Source organism: Pinus tabuliformis, chromosome 9 (assembly GCF_031772625.1).
Source record: "Pinus tabuliformis cultivar Carrire ecotype Pingquan chromosome 9, CPIR1, whole genome shotgun sequence".
NCBI lineage: Eukaryota > Viridiplantae > Streptophyta > Pinopsida > Pinales > Pinaceae > Pinus > Pinus tabuliformis.
Window position 1 is genome coordinate 1024685956 of NC_142307.1, and position 21211 is coordinate 1024707166.

A 21211-nucleotide genomic window follows, 5' to 3' on the forward strand; every position below is an offset into this window, starting at 1 on the left:
AGTTCGATTTGCAAGTTACTTAATATCCCATATGGTGTGTATGTTCTTCCATCAAACGCTTTTAATGTCATTGATGATCGTGACAAGGGTGGAGAGCCTAAAGTTTTCCAGCAACTCATTGACATAATATAGGTAGATGCCCCCTCATCAATGATTGTTCGATGAACAGTTTTGTTGAGGGCTTTTACCTGTATGAGGAAAGCGAGCTGGGCCGGTAACTGAGGTTCGTATCCTTTATGATTAAAGGCCACTAGATTGGAATCCGCTGGATCAATCCCACCTATCGCTGATAACAAAGCCTGCTTTTGGGAGGGGCAATTCTGCAGTACTTCAAGTGTCGACATAGCAGATGGCGATTGGGCCAGATCCTCCACTATATTATAATTCTGTGCTGCTCGAGCACGAGGATTAAACGTCGATTTATGTACTACTCCCTTAGGTAGTTTTATTGTTAATTCAGGAATGATTGGTGGAACAACTTCTAACGAAGTTGTTGTCGAACCACTAGGTCCATCTGAGCACTTGTCACTTCAGGCTCATTAAAAATCGAAGGCGACTAGAGTCACCTTTAGCTTTTTCTCGACTCTTAAAAATTGAAAAAGAAAAGTTGCGTCAAAGTGTCATAAAATTTATTTAAATCGGAATAACATCCATGTTACTTCGTTGATCTTAGGTTGAGATAATGGAGTCCAATCAAGGAAACCCTCTTGGGGGGAATCCTAGTCCTTTCTCCTCTTGGGGAGATATTGGTGCTCCATACATGGCTACATTGTCCCTTCCAGGAATCACAATCGGCCTACCAGTATGGCTATTCTCGACCTCTGTTGTTCAAAACACTATAATTCCTCGGCAATCAAATCAGCAACCAGATGATACTGAAGTTATCCCTTCACCTTCTACTTCGCTTGTTTCTCCCTCCCCTTCTTCCTCTTCGCTTGGTGAAACTAGTGACACTAAAAACCAAGTAGCTGAGAAGAAGAAGAAAGAGAAGGAGAAAAATAAGAGGAAGCCAGTTCAGCAAGGGGGAAACAATGAATCATCTGGTGAAAATCCGCACATTAAATCTCCTAGATATCCTTGTCTAATTTGCAAAGCAAACCATTTTCATCGAGATTGTCCTTGCATTCCGTGGATCTTGAGAGAGTGGTCTCCCCGTTCGCACCATCCGGTGTCATCAACCTCTGGCAATCAGATTGATAGCACGCCGTCAAATAGTGAAAATGAAAGTCCTAGACAGGAAAGAAAGGTCAAACGTCCATGTCAACTATGTGAGGGAGACCATCACCTTCCCCGTTGTCCTTTTCTAGATGAGGCCAAGAGAATCTTGCATAATCGTCCTGCTTCACCACAGTGACTTCCGCCTGGATACAAGAAACTCTTACTGAGTCCATTGCTAGTTGAAAACTCAACTGACATAATCCAATTGTCGGTCAAAATGCTTGTCATTGAAAGTGAACCTTCTGAGTCCATACCGGACCAAAGTCAACAGGTCGAGATGGCAGTCGACCCAGTCTTGCCTTCAGAAGGACCACCTTTAGATGATACAATTTCCAAAGAGAATGAGAATGACACCGTTCAAATTCTTTTTGTCAATACAGAGTCTGGTGAACTTGGGGGCAATCTACCCGTTCCTTTACAATAGGAGGAAAACCCCCTAGTTCACGAGATTTATCCGGCCATTTATCCGGTACCTCCTCCGAGCAGTCTAGTTGTTTTCTTTGACTAGAATCAACTAGAAAGACCCTGCCTTCCATCTAGCGTACCATTCTGGATCATAGTACAAGTTTACAAAATGATCATGTCTGGCACTATCATAGATGAAGAGGATTCAGTGGATTCTCCATTTTGTTTCCGGGAAAACTAGTGTCGATTCGAACTGCTAGTCCCACTAAGATGGGTAGCTACCTTAGAAACAAACAATAAAAGTAATTCGAGATTTCCTTTAAGTGTAATAGATAAGAGGGAAGAAAAGAGGACCAACCTGGATCTTCCGCTTGGATCCTTGCTTGATTTCTCTTTCCCTTGATAGAATTTGCCACTTCTCTCCTACTTGTCCTGCTTTAAAGAGTACCTGTAGAGTCAAAGTAATAGAAAACCATCAAAGCATCTCTATCTAAAACATCATAAACAATGCAGAATCAGAAACACATTGACCATACAATTGCATTCATAAACAATAAGATTCACAAATACACGATTACATGCAGGAAAACTCAAAGAAATTTATTAATAGTAGAAGAGAGTATTACAACCCAGTTGTCTGATCTAGCATCATCCTCCCAGCATAGAAGCTCTCTTCACCTCATGAAAAGCAAGATCACCCAACAACACAATATCTCTTCTCACAGATAAACCAACAACACTTCCTTACAAATTACAAAATTCCAACCTCTAGATCTCTCAGATGAGGGATCCATTTATAGATATCATGCAAGGGTGTGAGTCAGCTCTGGGTTTTTGATTAGTGTCATTCCACTGATAGTTCTTGGTTCCACTTGGAGATTTCATTGATCTCTTATTCATCCCTAGGCGAATTCAGAGAGGCAAGTGTCTTGGGAGAAGTTTCTAGAAGATTCCATGAGCTTCCACTTAGCAAACTGTCTCTGCCATTTGTTTATTCTCACTCATCACACCCTACAGAAGGCCATTTCAGTATGCATTGTACCTGGCTAGTGTGGCAGCCAATATGCATCGCACCTTGACCATGGAGCAGTCAGTATGGTCTAGTTTTGGCTAATTCTGAGTGGTTTTTCAGGTGGAATTTTTGGGAAATGATGTAATCAGTTGACCATGATCCTTTAGGGTATGAAACAACACTTTTAGGGACTAAAGAGCCCTTGGTTTATGGACATATGAGTTTGGGGTTGCAGTGCCCAAATATGTCTATAAAAAAATGTTAAGAATAAGATAACATAATAATACCACATCTCCTAATACTTCAAGGCTGCAGAAACCTGGTTCTCAATCCTCCCATAGTCACTTCAGGTGAGATTTTGATCTACTTGTAGGTCGTTGCCAAAAGGGCCAATGATTGAGGATTTTGTTGGTGCACATTATAGATTGAACCTGGGTCAGCCCAAGCCATGCCAACAAAACTTCGCTGCATAGATTATATGTTGTATCTTGTCCTGTCGGTCATTCGCTTCCATACTGCTCACTAGTTGCCCCTTAGTCCTTCAAATGAAAACACATCAAGACTCCATGAGGGATACCACCTAATACTGTTGCAAGTCACTTATGTAGCATGTACACGGGATGATTTAATCTTCTCTTTGGGTAGCCCTAATTTTCGAGCTCCGAAATGCTAGGCTAGTAGTCACCTTTGTCCATCAAGGTATTGCACTTAGACACCAAACTTCACCCAATATTCAACTCCTCGTCATCACTTCAAGATAGATCATCTAGGGCTACTTTGGGCTATCAACACACTACCTTCCACTAGACCAATGATGCCCAATAATTCAGTGTAGATTCTTCTCCTAAGATGGACTATTTACCTCCACAGAAAGTCCTCCAAATGGTACCTATAGGCTGCAAGATAAACTGATCCAATACTGGTCACAAAATATGACCTAACACACACAAGATGCACCCAAAATGCATACTCCAGCTCAATGTTTTAGGGTCTGCTCCAATACTACAATTATGGACTGATTATGGAACGAACCAGAATCCCTAACACCCTTCAATCTCGGTCCATAATTGCTCCTTAAATATGTCGCTCACCCTTGGAGAGGTATCCTCCTTGTTTGTTGTTTTTTTGGGCATGAACAACCCATAAATGACCCTACAGTGCTCCTCAATCAGTTAGTATAGCCTGTGACCTACCCACATCAACTCCTTGAGGCTACGACTGCCTCTCCCAAGAGTACTCCAGCCCAAATAGACTTCAAACAACCTTGAAACAATTCTCCCTAGCCTCAACCTTCAAGAACAAGCCCTTGGCCCTTCAACCAGCAACTTGGTTCTCCTGAAATGACTCTTAACTAGTCTTGAAAGCCCACATTGTTTTGTCCTCTTTGTTGCAGCTAGAATAGAGAATTATCTCTCCATTTATCAAGCTCCATGTCTTGTTGTGTGTTGCACAATGGATACCTTAATGACTCCAATTTACCCTTTATTTATACACTAATAAAGGGGCTCCACAAATTCATGAAGAGACACATCTATTGGACAATTTAACTTCAATCCTACATGACTTGAATACCAATAACTATTTTTCAACTTCAAAAATTCATTTCTCCACTTCTATAACTCAGAATTTGACGATTCTTGAAGCGTTAGATTCTCCTTTCCGCCCTCTATCATCTCATGCCATCACATATAGAAATGTGCTTATAGAATTGCCCCAAACACGATTGGGTGCAAAACCCTATCCTTTAGTTCCAAGCCCACAAGTGACCCTTGTGGTGCTTTTCCCTCTAAACTTTGAACCGTAGGGCTTGGAGTACCTCCCAAGCTACACCAATTAACACCCCATCTTAGCGAGGGAGGTACTTCCAAGGCTAGGAAGTAACTCATCATCATCATCGCTACTCGTAACACTTTCCCAACTCTTGGCGCTCACAATTATAACAATCCCTATTCTGTGAACTACGCCTCTCTCGGAAGTGTCACTGTCACTACTAAAAGCACCCTGATTCTTCTTATTTTCATGTTTTCCAATCCTTCGATGATTCCTTCTTGGCAGTTGTAGGAGCACCCTTTCTCCCCACTAACCACACTCTCTTCTTGGACTGTAGAGTTTCCATCTTAACCTGCAAGCTCCCTCTTGAACTCGACTCCCTCTGAGTCTCTGGAACTTGGACCTTCTTCTCGAGAAGGTGTACCTTCTCCTCTGAATCCTGCACCTGCATTTTCACTTGCTTCCGCTTCTCTAAAACCTGCGCCTGCTCCACTTGATTTTTTCCATGATCCAAAGGCTTTCCCGTCAACCTGTAGATACCATGCTCTCTAACTTCGAGTATAATCCCATCAGACTTAGCGCCTTTGGGCATGAGTCTTTCCTTCCCACCCTGGAACAAGACCTCAAACCACTTCCTCTCGATCATCGAGATGAAAAGCACACTATATTTGAGTCCTGGTACAAACAATACATCCTGGACCTGCATCACATGTCACGTCTCCTTCTTGAATGGCACAACACCCGATCCTCAGATCTCTAACTGACTCTTGTCTACCAACACCATACGCAAATTTGATTCATATTCAATTAGAGTATCAAAAACCTCATATGACCCTATCATATGCTTCGTCGCACCACTATACATGTACTAACCATCCTCATTTATACTACCCTACAAGAAATGAGAAATCATAGCAAATTCCTCCTCTTCCAATCTCCTGTTGAGATCATCTATCTTAGTTGAAGTGGTAACACCTACGACTTGCTTTCCTTTCCTCTTCTCATCATCTTCCTTTTTCTTCATCGACATCTCGACGAAAAATAACCCATCTTGACCTTACTTAAGTCCTTCTTCTGCTTACCCTTCTTTTGTGTTGCAAGTGCCACATCATCATTGAAAGTCTTCTTCTTTGGATGAAGATCCTCATCTCACAACTCTTACTGAATGAATTCGCCCCACAGCCTATTCCAGTTTGGAAACTTCTCTCTAGAAACAATTCATTTGATGAAGGGCTTCCATTCCTTGGTGAAACCTTTCAAAAAAATCCTCACCATATCTCCATCTGAAATAGTCACATTGACGACAACAAGCTCATCTTTTACCTGAGACAATCTCGTCAGATCCGAAGTCACACCTTCACCCTTTATCATCTTGGTGGACTTCAACTTATCCTCCGATACCAATACCTGGTTCTCGTTCTTATTCTGGAACAAATTCTAAAGAACCATCCACATCTCATATGTTGTGTTATTCCCGGATAAATGATGTATTAGGGAATCCTTCACACCATCTAGGATGATCAATCTCACCCTCTTATCCAAATCCTCGTACAATTCCAACTCCTTTGGGTCAGTTGGATTCTTGATGGATTTCTCAGCGAACTCCCAGATCTTGTTGACCTGCAAGACCAAATGGATCCTTTCCTTCCATGGATTGTAGTTGGACAACCCCTCCAACCTGCCCTCATACCGAATACCAGCTTGCAACTTCGACATTGTCACCTACAATGTGACCAACTCCCTCTTAAGTTGTACTTCATTGTGCACAACTCTGGTTCACTGACTTCCAAAGTCGCTTAGACACCCTCTGATACCATGTTGAATTTCCACGATATTAGGTTTAGGTTAGAGTCTTAAAATCACTGACATTGCCAAACTAAGAATCACAACCAGAACTACTTTGCACAATGGAAAATATAAAGAAGTAAATCATGTATGCACAAGTATACACAATTTTTAAAAAAATTGTACAATAATGTACAACCCAGTCTTTGTTATATTAAACCAAATCTGAATAAGATAACAATCTATGGTATACAAGATACAATGACAAACTTGTTGGGCGCAAACCAACTTGTCCTAGATTTTGGAAAAGATTCCACATTTTGTGGGGTGGACTCTATGTCGTATCTTGTCATGCCTTCCTTCATTTCCATACTACTCACTATTTGCCCCTTAGTCCTTCAAGGGACAACACATCGAGACTCTAGGAGGGTTTCCACCTAACATTGCTGCAAGTCACTTCTATAGCATGTACACGGACTGATCTAATCTATTCTCTAGGTAGGCCTAATTATCGAGCTCCAAACTGCCAGGCTAGCAGTCACCTTTGTCCATAAAGATACTACACTTCAGCACCAAACTTCACCCAACCTTCAACTCCTCTTCGTCACTTCAAGATAGGTCATCTAGGGCTACGTTGGGCTATCAACACGCTGCCCTCCACCAAACCAATGATGCCCAATAATTCACTGTAGATTCTGCTCCTAGGATGGACTCTTTACCTCCACGAAAAGTCCTCCAAATGGCACCTACATGATGCAAGATAAACTGATCCAATACCGGTCACAAACTATGACCCAACACACACAAGTTGCAACCAAAATGCATACTCCAGCTCACTATTTTAGGGTATGCTCCAACGCTGCAATTATGGACTGGTTAGGGCATGAACCACAATCCCTAACACTCTTCAATCTCGGCCCAAAATTGCTTCTTAAATCTACGAATCGCCCTTCGAGAGGTCTCCTCGTTGTTTGTTGTTGTTTTGGGCATGAACAACCCTTAAATGACCCTACGTTGCCCCTCAATTAGTTGGTAGGGCCTACGGCCTACCCACAACAACTCCTTGAGGCTACGACTGCCTCTCCCAAGAGTCCTCCACCCCAAACATACCCCAAGAAACCCTGAAGCAATTCTCCATAGCCTCGGCCTTCAAGAACAGGCCCTCGACCCTTTGACCAGTAACTCGGCTCTCCTGAAATGAACCTTAAACAATCTTCAAAGCCCACACTATTCTGTCCTCTTTGCTGAGGCTAAAACATAGAATTATCTCTCCCTTTATTGAGCTCCCTTTCTTGTTGTGCGTTGCACAATGGATTCCTTAATGGCTCCAATTCACCCTTTACTTATACACTAATAAAGGGGCTCCCGAATTCATGAAGAGACACATCTATTGGACAATTTTACTTCAAGACTACATGACTTGAATACCAATAATTATTTGTCAACTTCAAAAATTCATTTCTCCACTTTTACAACTCAGAATTTGACGATTGTTGAAGCATTGGATTCTCCTTTCTGCCCTCTATCATCTCATGCCATCACATGTAGAAATGTGCTTCCAGAATTGCCCCAAACAAGATTGGGTGCAAAACCCCATCCTTGGGTTCCAAGCCCACAAGTGACCTTGTCATGCTTTCCCCTCCAAACCCTGAACCTTAGGGCTTGGAGTACCTCCAAAACTACACAAATCAACACCAAGAAACCTTAACACCCTCTCATGGGGAGTTTAAGGAAAAAGCTATCTAAACCCAGTTGTTTCTCTCAACCTAAACAATGATTTTGCAAAGTCACATCTAGTTGGACAAGTTTCTCTAGACTGATTCCATGAGAATGGGAACACTTTGAAGTGGAAATTTTCCCATATGCTCTTTTCCCTCCATGGCAAGTCATCGCCAAAATCAAATCACTTCGGAAGGCCTCAACATGCAATTGAGCCTGGATCGTGGATAAGTAGCTCAAAAATATTATTAGTTTGAAATTATGTTTCGTCAAAGGGGTTGCGAAGTCTGTTCCTATTAAAGAACTATTTTCCCCATTAGCATCTCTATCTCTTGGAATGTATTCCTAGATTGAGGGCTCTAAGACCTCAAGGAAGTAGAGCCTAACTCTTCGGGCACAGTCTTCTCAGGCTCTTCAGTAGCTAAAGTATTCATCAATGCCAAAATTGTCTACTCCTTAAGGAAAATGACACATGTTAACAATAGCTCCAGGTGGCTCACGGTCAACATTTTTGAACCATTTTCCCAGCTGTCAAGAAACATAAACTGTTAGCAAGAACAGGTACAATGAGGTGTTGCATATAACCAAGAATGGGGTCATTCCAAAGCACATTTGTGAGTTGAGAATTTGACAACTAGATATTGGTGTCTTATACCTTAGCTAGTTGAGAAGGAAATCAATCAAGAAAAATGCAAATAAACAGATGAAATATGCACTCTCACAGATACTAAAGTTCTAGTAGAGGTGGCACACTGGGTTCTGGATGTTGTGTAAACTAGAGGTTGCTACAACTAGTACATGTTGACTTTGGATATTTATTGGCACCTAAATTTTCTTCTAGGTAGATTTTATGTTGAAGGAAATGAGATAAAGGAAGACATGCTCTTGACCCTGAATCAGAAGCAGAGGAACATGATAACAATGGAATGACAACTTGGGTGCATAGAGAAGCAATTAGGCATCCCCCTTGATCTTGGTTTCTCTCCAAGCAACAAGGAGCCCGTTCTAAGTGAAGCCATAGATTCTAAGAGGTCTACCTAATCATCTTGTAGACTTCTGATTTTTTTTCTTTCTTTATACTCTAGTTGAATAGTTTTGTGTTTAGAAATGGCCCCAAGGCCCAACAATCAAACCTATTTTTTTATTTATCATGAATTTACTTAGATTTATTGCTTTTCAGATACAAACATAGATAAAGTTCTATATCTAGTCTATTTTCCCTAGTGGCAAACCAAAACAAACTTATAAAGCCACTCATATGTATTTTTCATCTGAAGGAATATAAATTATTTACTTTGCCAAAAAACACTTCAATCAAACGGTGTAAAATTTCCATTGCTTAATGATTGTGCACTATTTGGGGAGTTTGAGTTGGAGGGATAATAATTGATTAAAAATTCTGAATACCACTTAGTGCTTCATATTCATGTGTAAAGTTTTAATTGGTGTCAAGGTTTTAGGTTTTTTTGCAAAGTAATTTTCAAAGTCTTGATATTGCTTATGGTATTACATCATGAAAGATTGATACCCTATTGCCTTTGGTATTTGGAAAAAATAAATTCATCGATTCCTGACTATGCAAAACATGAATAAAAAAATGACTAAGTGTAAATTTGAATAAAAAAATGACAACTGTAAATTTCAAAGAAGGGAATTAATGAACATTATTTCATAAAATAAAGGAAAAGGCCAAATTTTCAACGTCGTGTTATTATACGCAAGTCTAAAAAATCAAACACGGTGAATCTCAAGCCAAATCAAGACTAGATTTCAAAGTAGATTTTGGAGCAAAGGTATCTCTCCATCAAAGTTGAATTTGAAATGTGTTACATATATCTTCAAAACTCTACTTTATGTGACATTTTTTGTAAATAGTTTAGAGAGGCTATTTTTTTAGTGACTTAGAGTGAACTATTTCCATACATCTCAAAACTAGAAATGGCTTCTCGGAAAAAACTATTGGTCTCTCAACCACCTGAACTAGAAAACACAAATTTTAGAGATTTCATTGATAAAAATGAGGATGATTTTGAACCCAAGTTTTTAGGGTAAAAAATATTCGAAGAAATACAAAATTTGGTTTTTTTCTAGATTCAATGACAACATAGAAGATAACATTGTTCTCTCAACAACCTGAATGAGAAAACAAATATTTTAGACATTTCATTGATAAAAAAGAGGATGATTTTGAACCCAAGATTTTGGGAAAAAAACATGTGAAGAAATACAAAATTTGTTTCTTTCTAGATTCAATGACAACTTAGAATATGTTCTTGCATAGGAATGTGGTCCTTACAAATATTCATTTTTCTAAATTTATTCACTTACAATATTTTCCTAAATTTATTCACTTATGTTGTAAGTTTTATGATCTAATTCATAGGGTTGTAAAAGATAAGAGCAACCAATATGTTATTTTCCCCATATCACAATTTGCCATATCAAAATTATTATTATTACTAGTACAACCACATTAAAAATATTAATGTGCTTGATATAGCTAAAGATTTCATTAAAAAAAAAAAAAAAAACACTATTGCAACACGAAGAGTCTCTGACTAATGCACACATTTACTTGATTACTGTGTAAACAAAGGTTATGGGTCAACTTTAACTTACGGAAAAAAAAAAAAAAAAAAAAAAAAAAAAAAAAAAAAAAAAAAAAAAAAAAAAAATTACACATCTTATTGTAAAATAGACCATTTTGCTAAATAAAATTTGCTTATATATAAATGAATGTTATAAATAATAATGAAGAACTTATCATGGAGGAACTTATTAGAATTGGAATAATCTCAAATCCCTGGGAAATTGATGGGTGGGGAACCACGTGACACAAATATAATTTTTTAAATTTATTAAAAGTAATGGACCATTTTGCTAAATAAAATTTTCTTATATATAAATGAATGTTATAAATAATAATGATGAATTTATCATGGATGAACTTATTAGAATTGGAATAATCTCAAATCCCTAGGAAATTGGTGGACGGGGAGCTGAATCTATTTTTTAAATTTATTAAAAGTCAATGGAACTTAACAAACTCTGTAATACACTATAGTGGTTGATAAACATTAGGACTAAGCATATGCTGAGCATATTCCCTTGAGGATCAATCTAGGCACTCAATTAAAAAAATTAAAATAAAAAGTCAACAGATCCTCATCCACCTTAAGTTAAAATAAGAAACCTTTGACAATTATTATTATTATTATTACATGACAACCAAAAAATAGATTTTAACTATTGTCAATAAAACAAAAACACAATTTCTTATTAAAGATAATAGCTCTAATAGCTCATATATTTTTAGTTTTGGGATATGAAAATGCTACCTCGCTGAATTATATTGTTCCAGAGTTTATCCTTAAAACAAGAAGTGTTGCACTAGAGCAAGTCCCTGCCTTGAGGGGTAGGTTCAAGAAAATGTTCAGCATTAGAAAACATGAACTATAGAATATATTTGTTAATATCTTTGTTTATTGACTTTAGCATGAACCCTCCCAACACCTTTGGGGGAGGGTTGTCAGACCAGCCCATAAGTATCAGTCAAAGACATTCATAGTGCCGATCATTGACTGAAGGTAATTGCATGTTGTCATTGTTGATAGCCGCTGCTAGTAATTGCTTGAAGTTTATCACTAGAAGCTCTAGCCATAGCTAGTCATACCCAGTCTCATAGCTACTACCTGTAGTGTTTGACGTGCCCATTGTGGTGTTGCAACAAGAGGACCTGCAACTTCTATTGGATTTGTAGCAGCATCCTTAACAAGAGGATCAATAACTTGTGTTGGATTTGTAGCAGCATCCTCATCATAACTCTTAGTATGTGAACAAAAGCAAGTAGTGTCCTCATCATAAAAAAATAAGCTTAGGTGGATCAAAAGCTACCCCGTGAGCAAAATTCATAATGAAAATTAACACCAAAAATAAAAACATAACCATAAAGGTAATGTTTCACTAAAGACATAAAAGTAATGTTTCACTAAAGAAACAATCAACGGTGATTTACATTATGTTCATCGAAATGTAAGTTAGAAATGATTAGAAAAATATGAATAATATTTATTTATGCTTCACATAATAATTATTTATGCTTGTTTGCTTAGAAAAAAAATTTAACCCAGAAGCAAAGGCATAGGTAGCTAAGGTAGACCAGCAAAAAAAAATTAACCCAGAAGAAAAGGCATAGGCAGCAGAGGTAGACCACCCAGTTACAAATTGACTAGATCCTGCACTATTTAAACCTCTTCCAACATATCTTGATATGAACTAGGTTGAACATGGTACAAGAACTGTTGTAGCATTTGATCCTTCAAACACTATCCTATGCAAGGACTCCATTTCAGTTGGAGACTTTACATTCTGTATAACAGAAGAAGAAAAAACTTGTTAAATACAGAAACAGAACATAACTTTTGACACTATTCATTAGACATCTCTGTAAAAGCATCGTGACCTATGTAAAAGCATCGTGACCTGACTAAAATATTCAAGGACCTGTATATATCTGAAATAGTTTAGTTGTTTTGTTTTTATTCAGAAATTAGTTGTTTTGTCTTTATTCAAAAACCAATTATAATGCACCCTAAACTCAGTCACAACCTCAGATAACGAGACAACCCCACCTCTAATATGACTATCAACACCAGTAATAAGAGAGGATGGTTACACGTTACTATGTCTCAGCGAAAATAGCGAAAATAGACTTTGAGTATGAATGTATAGGGTAAACGAATTTTAATCTTCAATCCATAGAAAATTTCAATACAAAAACTTCAAAACTATCTTCAATGAAGTTACAACTACTGCATGTCCTTGGAATGAAATCACTATAACATACAACTCAAATTCTGACCATAATAAAACATTGTCAAAAGTATCACTAGCATCAACCTCATGCACGATACCAAATAGGAATAAAGATGATGTGTCTGAAAAGGAAACTATTACTGAAAAGAACTAAATACAAGAACTAACTACAAAATATGTTCTGCCTCATCTCAGAAAGGCTGATAAAACCAGGTTCCAATAAAAATGAGAGGAAAACCTATAATTCTCTCTGCAACCAAGACCAAGAAACCGCAACCTAAGACACTAAAACTTTAAGGAGTCGTAAAAAATAGAAAAATAACAATACTAATATATTATGACTGTACTCATAACTATATAGACGCATTCTAGATAAAGTTAAAGGGCGGCTTGGGCTTGACAAATGTATTTTGAACTTTAAAGTCTATATCTGTTCAATGTTCAGCCCCTCTGAATCCTTGGGAACAAATTCTTCTAAGCTATATTTCATGCATTTTCCCTAACTTTACATGAGTAGGTTGGAATGCTATTTTGATATAACATGGCTAAGAATATACTTTTTGAAGGGAAGACAATGACATCCCTTTTAACCATACAAATATAATTTTTTTCACCAAGAAATGGGATAAATATAACTTCACCATGAGGCGTCACCCAAATATGATAATAATTACTAACCTTTCCTCTTTGCACAGCCTCCTTGGCAAGCGAAACAAGCTCCTGAAAGTAATGTTCAGGGTTTCCACTCTCTTCAAATTCCTAAAAAGAAAGCAACTTACCACAATCAACCATTGTTTCAATTTCTCAAATGTGTGCCAAAAAAGGCACCCATGAAAAGCTAAATTATCTAGGCAAATTGCAATAGAAGTATAGAGTAGAAATAGCCATATACAATTTGCTTATTCTATTGCAGCCAACAAACTGGGAATAGCCATATACGGTTGCTTATTCTATTGAAGCCTATATATGCATTTTGCACATATACAATGGTTCCATGAAATGTTGACCTTGGCAAATGCCAACTCTTAGCAATTGGACCAAATCTACTTCAAGGATGAGGTTTTCACACATGGGTTCCATAAACAACAGAGTTTAAAAGACACAGAAGAGCGAAAATGGCAAACTTACCTTGTATCTTGTAGGATGTACACCCACTGTACAGAATAATCGATCTGTAAAAATGATTTATTAGTACTCGATCGAGTTAAAGATTGGCTACTTTGTTCGGGTTGCTAGAGTTCAAAGCAAGGAGAAGAAGGAAGGATTTAGTCTAGTGTGTTTGTGTCCTACAAAGACACAAGGAACCAATGGTTATGAAAGTGCTGGAAACTTGAACCCAATCATAGAAAAGAGATAATATTCTTGGAAAGTATTTTCTCTAAGAACTGTCACTTTCAATCTCCAATACTTTCATAGGCTTCACCTTGTTCGACTGTCTGGGGCTGGCGTTCCTTTCCTTCAAGATGTCTATCCTTTCCCTTGTTTGAAACATAAAGCAAACAATACTGGTTCTAAATACTCTAAAAAGATGAGTAGATTTGTAAACCAAGTAACTGTGTCTGGGTGCGTATGGTTGAACCTGGTTTGCTATGAAGTCGTAGGTTATGCAATATGACAAGCAACTTGGCAATCGACCAAATAATAGAGCGAGCATTCCCTGTTGAGGGTCTTTGAAATTATTGTCAATGGATGCCCTTCACAAAGAAAATTATTGTCTCTGGATGCCCTTCACAAAGAAAAATGACACTAGTTAATTGAGTCAGGCGACACTAGTTAATTGAGTCATGCAAGGATGGATTAAGTTCTGTTGGATATCGTTTAAACAAGGATGGATTGAGTTCTCTTGGATACAGTTTAAACTTTCATCTGAATCAAAAAAATAAGAAAGAAACTACCTAATCATTATTCCCGGGCATGTTTGCTAACCTAGAGAAGGTACAGAGCAGAAGGTACTGCTCTGGGCACGGATGGATCCATGCAGACATCATAACATTATAATACCCCCAACAAACCCTTGTGAAGTGATTTGTCAAATAATTTTGAATGAATCGAATATTTAAAGGATGACCTCTAAGCCATGTGGGCCCGATGGATCCACTTGCCTCACCGCTGTATTTTCCACAAGCCATGAGTCCACTTGCCTGGGCACTCTATTTTCCATAACATGCCATGAAATACGTGGATGAAGCCACATGAACCATAACATGCCATGAAATACGTGGATGAAGCCACATGAAGTTATCTGTAAACAAAGCTCGCAGGGAAAATAAAAAAACGTATTTTGGAAGCTTTTTGGCTTCAACGACTGCTCCATAAACTTTTGGTTCAACTACTCCTGCTACCTTGGCTTCTACCCATGTAGCGTTTTCCGAGTTTAGTTCCAGAAGCATCGATAGAGCCAACTTACCCTAGCCCGGTTCCAGGTAAAGATTGAAAGCCCGCAACGCCCCTTTCTATTAGAGAACCATACCCCTTTCCATATCCAATTGATTGAGACCAGTAAATGATTAAGTGAATGATGCCAGTGAGATTATTGATCCATAATCGATTGATGAATTTTATCAATGAAAAGATTCAGTAGACTCTGTAGCAGTGCCCCAGTGTCAAAGTATCCAGTTTACCCTGCAAAGCAGGAAAGACAGCAAAGTCAAAGCTAGCAGGAGTTTATCCACCATTAGAGGATACACCCGCATAGTTAAGGCGAAGGTAGAGTCAAAAGCAGTAGTTATCTAGTTCTGTTATATACGTCTATTCTGTCTCGTCGTTCGATACCCAAAATCTCCCCTCTGAAAGCGCTTGTTTTCTGTATCTCTGAAAGTTGCTTGATGAAATATTTGGGAGCCTTGTTACCACAAATCCAGTGACAATTGACACCTCAATTGAGACCTCTCTTCTGGGCTCCGTGGGACACTTCAAGAATCAGAAGAAATTCCTCTGCAACGTCTGAATCAAAGTGTCTTTCTCTTCGGCATCAGCTACAATGACTAGTAAACTTCCAGCAAACTCTGCTAAGCTTCCAAAAACTTAGATTGCATATCAGTGTATTGCCTATCAGTGTTAGATTCAACAACTTAGTCCATGATTATACACAGTTTATAGTGTTGGTTAATAGCTCTCCTCGGCCCCGAACCTGTTTTGCTAGTGGATTGCTAGTTAAGAGCTCTCCTCTGCCCTGCCCTGGGTTAACCCAACTAACTGGTTGAAGTGAAATGAAACAATAGCAGCTCTGGGTGAGAAAGAAGCAGTGGTCGACAACAATGACAATGCGTTAGCAGTGTGAGCCATGTGTAAACCATGCATGAGGTTAGGCTGAGCCATGTGTAAATCATGCATGAGGTTAATGTAACGTGATCTACAGATAAATCCCAAGATCCCTCCTGGTTTACTCGAACTAATGCTAGCATTAGTTCAGAGATTGGAAATGCTACGGAAACAAATGAAAATGGCAACGAAATAAACAGATATAACATATGCTTTTGGCCTCCCTTCCTCAGGAAGAGGCCAAATAAGATGGCTAAATAGATTTAATTGTAAAAAATATATGATCAACATAAAAACTTTCATGATAACCAACTCAAACTAATATTAATAGCAGCTTTTCGATTACTATAATCCCATGCCATTGCGAGATAAAAAAATAATAATAATAAATCAATCAATTAGGTTCACCTATTCTAGATTTATATATCATAATATGCATGAACATTTGATTCATTTTGAACATGGAAATGCTTTAAATACTTTTAGCATTTTGCATTAAGGAAAGCAAATAAAATGAAAGATTTCATTTGATTATTGATTAGACCCATGTTGCTTGAGGGATATGGATTGTGGCCATATGAATGGTTACAAAATATTTATATATCAATTCATGGGCATAGTATATTCCTGGATTACACCTTCTTTGCCGGGTTTGGCTCGACCAACACTGTTCAGCGCAGCGAATCCCAATGCTTCATTTTCTTCCTACTCGGTCGAGTAAAAATTACCACGTGGCTATCGTTGTTCCAGTAGGCTTCGTCCTCGCCTGTAATGTCGTGTTCCCGTTGGCTTTTTCCCCTAATTTCGTGTGGATATTTGCTTCAGAATTCGAGTCTTGCCGCAAAGACGCCATTATTAGCAGAGAGGGAAGCTTGTTCGTTGTGAGACTCATTCGCAGGGATTCAAACTGCTGCAGATTATCAACTGGACACCTACAAATAGAAAATTGTTTGCTATGAGAATCATTCGCATGGATTCAAACTGTCGCAGATTATCTGTTGGACACTTACAAATTGAAAATTACCAGGAAATTAAAATATCGATCCCTTTGAAAGGATTTTTGAAGTTGGAGAAGAGTGTAGCGAGTAAAAATGTTGGTAGAGACTGGAAAAAGGAATGACAGGGAATTTTTAGAGGTTCAGGATTCTTATAGTGTTCAAATGTCGAGTCATGGACGGTTTTTTTTATATGTGTGCTACTTGTGTAGGAATTTTAGACTGCCATTTTTCAAAATTTGACATGCATATTTAAGGTTTATAACAGATGCTCCTCTGTCATCTCTACAAAAATATTAGGCGCACAAAGTCACATTGGAAGTTCCAGAAGCCTTAACCCCGAACCAACACTTAGAAGTTCATTTTCATCTTTGCAATTTCCAATAATTTAATATAATTGTTATGGAATAATATTTGTTTTTAATATATTAATAAATTAATATCATAATTTAAATATTATTATTCAAATATAGTTTACTTGAAATTATGTCTTTACATTGCTTTCTATTTAAGCCTTTGCTACGGATGATGAACTACACTAATTAGTTCTAAAATCGTAGGCTAAAAATTTCTCTCATATGATTTTTACCAAAAAACTTTGCTTAATTTGAATCTCATTTAATCTCAAAGAAGCATAAAGTTAAAAAAAAATCTCATTTTTTTTCCTTTCCTTCGCTACATAATACTCTTTTTAAGGCAATTGATTCACTACAACACGGGGCAAGTCTCCCCGTTTGTGCAGTAGAGCTATTATGGAGGTTGATAGTCACTTAACCCACTTGCTCCTATCCTTAGGTAGACACCCCTCCCTCCAATGGATAAGAGGTATCAAACTCTTCTTTTTTTTAAGTATGATTTTTATTCAATTTTGAATCCATTAAAAGGCGCTTCGAGCTTCTCGAGAGTTTTAAGGGAGCAATAAAGGAGTTCCCAAAGCTTCTCTAGAAACCCCGTCTGATAGCATAAAATTTTATCAAATTGGATCCAACAGGGCGACTTCTTTCTTTATATTTCATAAATCCATACTTCTGTATCTAATCGACCTAATTGCAAGAATTTTCAAGGCCTGATCTACGAACATTTAGTATATTTTATGGGTTTGGCATTTTCTGCTTTGTTTCTCTAGGAGCCGAGCTGGAGAATGTAGGCGAATTCTCTAATTGGAGAGCTTGTTTCAGCGCTTGGGTCCATTGATTTTGGGCTACAGGATGAGGATTCTACTATGTGTACCTTCTTGATCAAGTTTTAACATTGATTTTATCGATGTAGAGATCAAAATTCTCTGGTAGGTGCCAAGATCTGGATGTTATCTGTATATGTTGCTGAAATCTAATAGATATACATTGTATTTTTGAAATATTTGTTGTGTAGCACCATACAAGAGATTGGATTTGAAAAATACTTGAAGCATTACCTTCTTGTTTTGGAGAATCCGGAGGTGCTCACTTGATAGACAAGTCGTCTTCTTCTGGCAGCAGAATGACACAGAACTTGATAACTTGCCTCTATCAGACCACACTAGCAGAAATCTGCAAAATTGTGACCATAACATGGTGCAAGAATCTAATGGGCCATGGTCTCAGTGTCCATATCAATGATTCAAGGTGTCATTATATGTGCAAGGTTGATACGAAGCCATGGTCCTTCTGGAAGAAGCATGGATCTAAGAGCTTTGATGTCAAGGGGAAGAAGATGGAAGTGTTCTGGGATGTGAGTAATGCTAAATATGTGTGTGGGCCTGAGCCACAGGAAGGATTTTGCATGGCCCTTGTATGTGAAAAGGAGATAGTCCTGTTATTGGGAGATATGCAGGAGGAGGCCTATAAGAAGATCCATGCAAGGAAGCCATTCTCTGAGCCCACATTGCTATCTAGAAGAGAGCATGTGTTTGGGAAGAGATATTACACAACAAAGGCACAATTTGGTGAAAGTGGCAGGACTCATGACATTGTGATTGAATGCCACACGGGGGGGTCCAAGGAGCCAAGATTAGATGTCAGAGTTGACAAGAAGGTGGTGTTGCAGGTCAAGCACCTGATGTGGAAGTTCAGGGGCAATCAGATAGTTGAGGTGGACGAAACCTCAATACAAGTCTTTTGGGATGTGCTAAATTGACTTTTCAATCCCAGCAATGGCCATGTTGTCTTCATGTTCCAGATATTGGGTGATCGTATATCAAACAATGTTGTTGTCCCCTGCCAACCTCTGCTACAATCTGTGTTGCAGTGGTCTTCTCCGTCTGCATTTAGTCGTAGAGGCCATGATAAGGACTTCTTACAGAGCAACTCCCTTTGAACTCGATCTCTTCAGTATTGCAATGGGAAAGCATGGAGACCGAAACCAACAACTCATCTGGGTTCTCCTTATTTTTGTATGCATGGAAGAGTAAGTAGGGAAGTGATTATAATTATTATTATCAGTGTTAGTATGGTCAAAGAATTTGGGACCTGAGGGAAAAGCAAAGTGCTGCAGATTCGAGAATAGAGCGGAGGTGGGAATGAGAAAAAGGTGGTAGACGAGGATACTACCCATGGCTAAGAAAGGAAAAGAAGGGCATTTAATATTCAGGATAGGTGGTGACTGACAGCGTAGCTTGTCCAATCCAACCACTGGAGGATGTGCAGACGATCTAGTTATAACTCAGGAGCAAGAGCACATTGATATAGAGAAGAAGAAATTGGGACGAATTTAAGGAGTTAGGACCTTAGCCAATCCATCCTACTAGCCTGTTTACATAGGATGTCTTTGCTAACCAAGCCAATCAACAATCTAATTGGTAGTTCTTCTAACATGAGTGATTTTAATTCCACAATTTTTTTTAAACCTAGTCTGGTCCATAACATATGAATATCATTTTTTCATAAAGGATTCTGATTTCAATATTCCACAATTGTTTCTAGAACTAGTCTTATCCATGATATATGAACAATCAAATTCTCATGAAGGATTCTGATTTTCTCCATTAAGATGATTTATAAGCAATTTGGGGTCTCCCAAAAATGGATAGAACTTTGGTTTACGGATTCCTTGACACTAGATTATCGTCGTTTTTTCATGAAGTATTCTGATTTTCTCCATTAAGATGATTGATAAGCAACTTAGAATCTCCTAAAAATAAATATTGTAAAACGTTGGTTTACAAATTCCTTGAAAACACAAATAAGAGTAGATAGTTCAACATGGTTGTTTGTTTGAGATTCACACAAATCATAATAAATGCCAGTTACATGTCCTCCAATGCACTTACAGACCTATGGTGTTATTCTTGTTAGGCCGGGGTTTCCTATGGAGACATCAGTAAAATTAAATTCGATCAATCTTTGTAGAGAGGAATACCTAGGACCTGACATTTCTCAATATTTGTTCTTTATCAACATCTTCAGAAGATTTGATTTTAATTGACTTCATAAGATTGGTTGCTTCCTTTTGACAGAGTGTCGTCTATTCAATTTTCAGCATAAAGTGTACAGATTCTATTGAATAACGAATATCATTAGCATCGTAATTTCTTATATAACTACTATGCAGTTCCAAATCTTTTGAATGCTTCAAATGTGGTTGGTTCTTTCGGTCGTTCATTATATATATAATATATAATAAGGCGACATTTCAAAAGGTATTCGTCAAAGGTTTATCGCTACTCCCCAGTATTCTACTCACAATTGGGAACCTACTTCTACGAAGTACTTTGGGCAGCGTTTTCACTCACCAAGATTGTTTATTTTGTGATTTGAATATCACTAAAAAAAAATGGTTTTACTATTAAAAATAGTTTTTCCAACTTAATATGTAAGTTAGGAAATTAAAAAGATAAATGAATATAGTTTTTTTTTTTGGTTTGGCTGAATTGTTTTTTTCTTCAAAATTTTCTAACTTTATTTTTTATATATATATATATATATATATATATATATATATATATATAAAATCAAAATTAGATATCATGTTGTTGTTAATAAAATTCTTGGTTTGATTTAATAATCCATTAGAATTATAATCATATATAATGTTATTGTGAATACAACTCTTGGTTTGATATAATAATTCATCCATTTTGGTTTGATATTATATGCTAATTTTATGTGTTTTTTATATACACCAATATTTATATTAAATTAAACAAAATGAAAATTTTAATCAAATATTTTACCTAACTTGTTAGAGAAAAAAGAAGAAGAAGAAGAAGAAAAAGAAGTGCCTAGATGTACATATGTCATTCATTTCAAATTCA

At 37.6% G+C, this 21211-nt stretch overlaps 1 pseudogene; it reads left to right on the plus strand.

Annotated features, from left to right (window-relative positions):
* Positions 1-18459: 18459 nt before the first annotated feature.
* LOC149152196 (uncharacterized) lies at positions 18460-19275 on the plus strand (annotated as a pseudogene).
* Positions 19276-21211: the final 1936 nt, after the last annotated feature.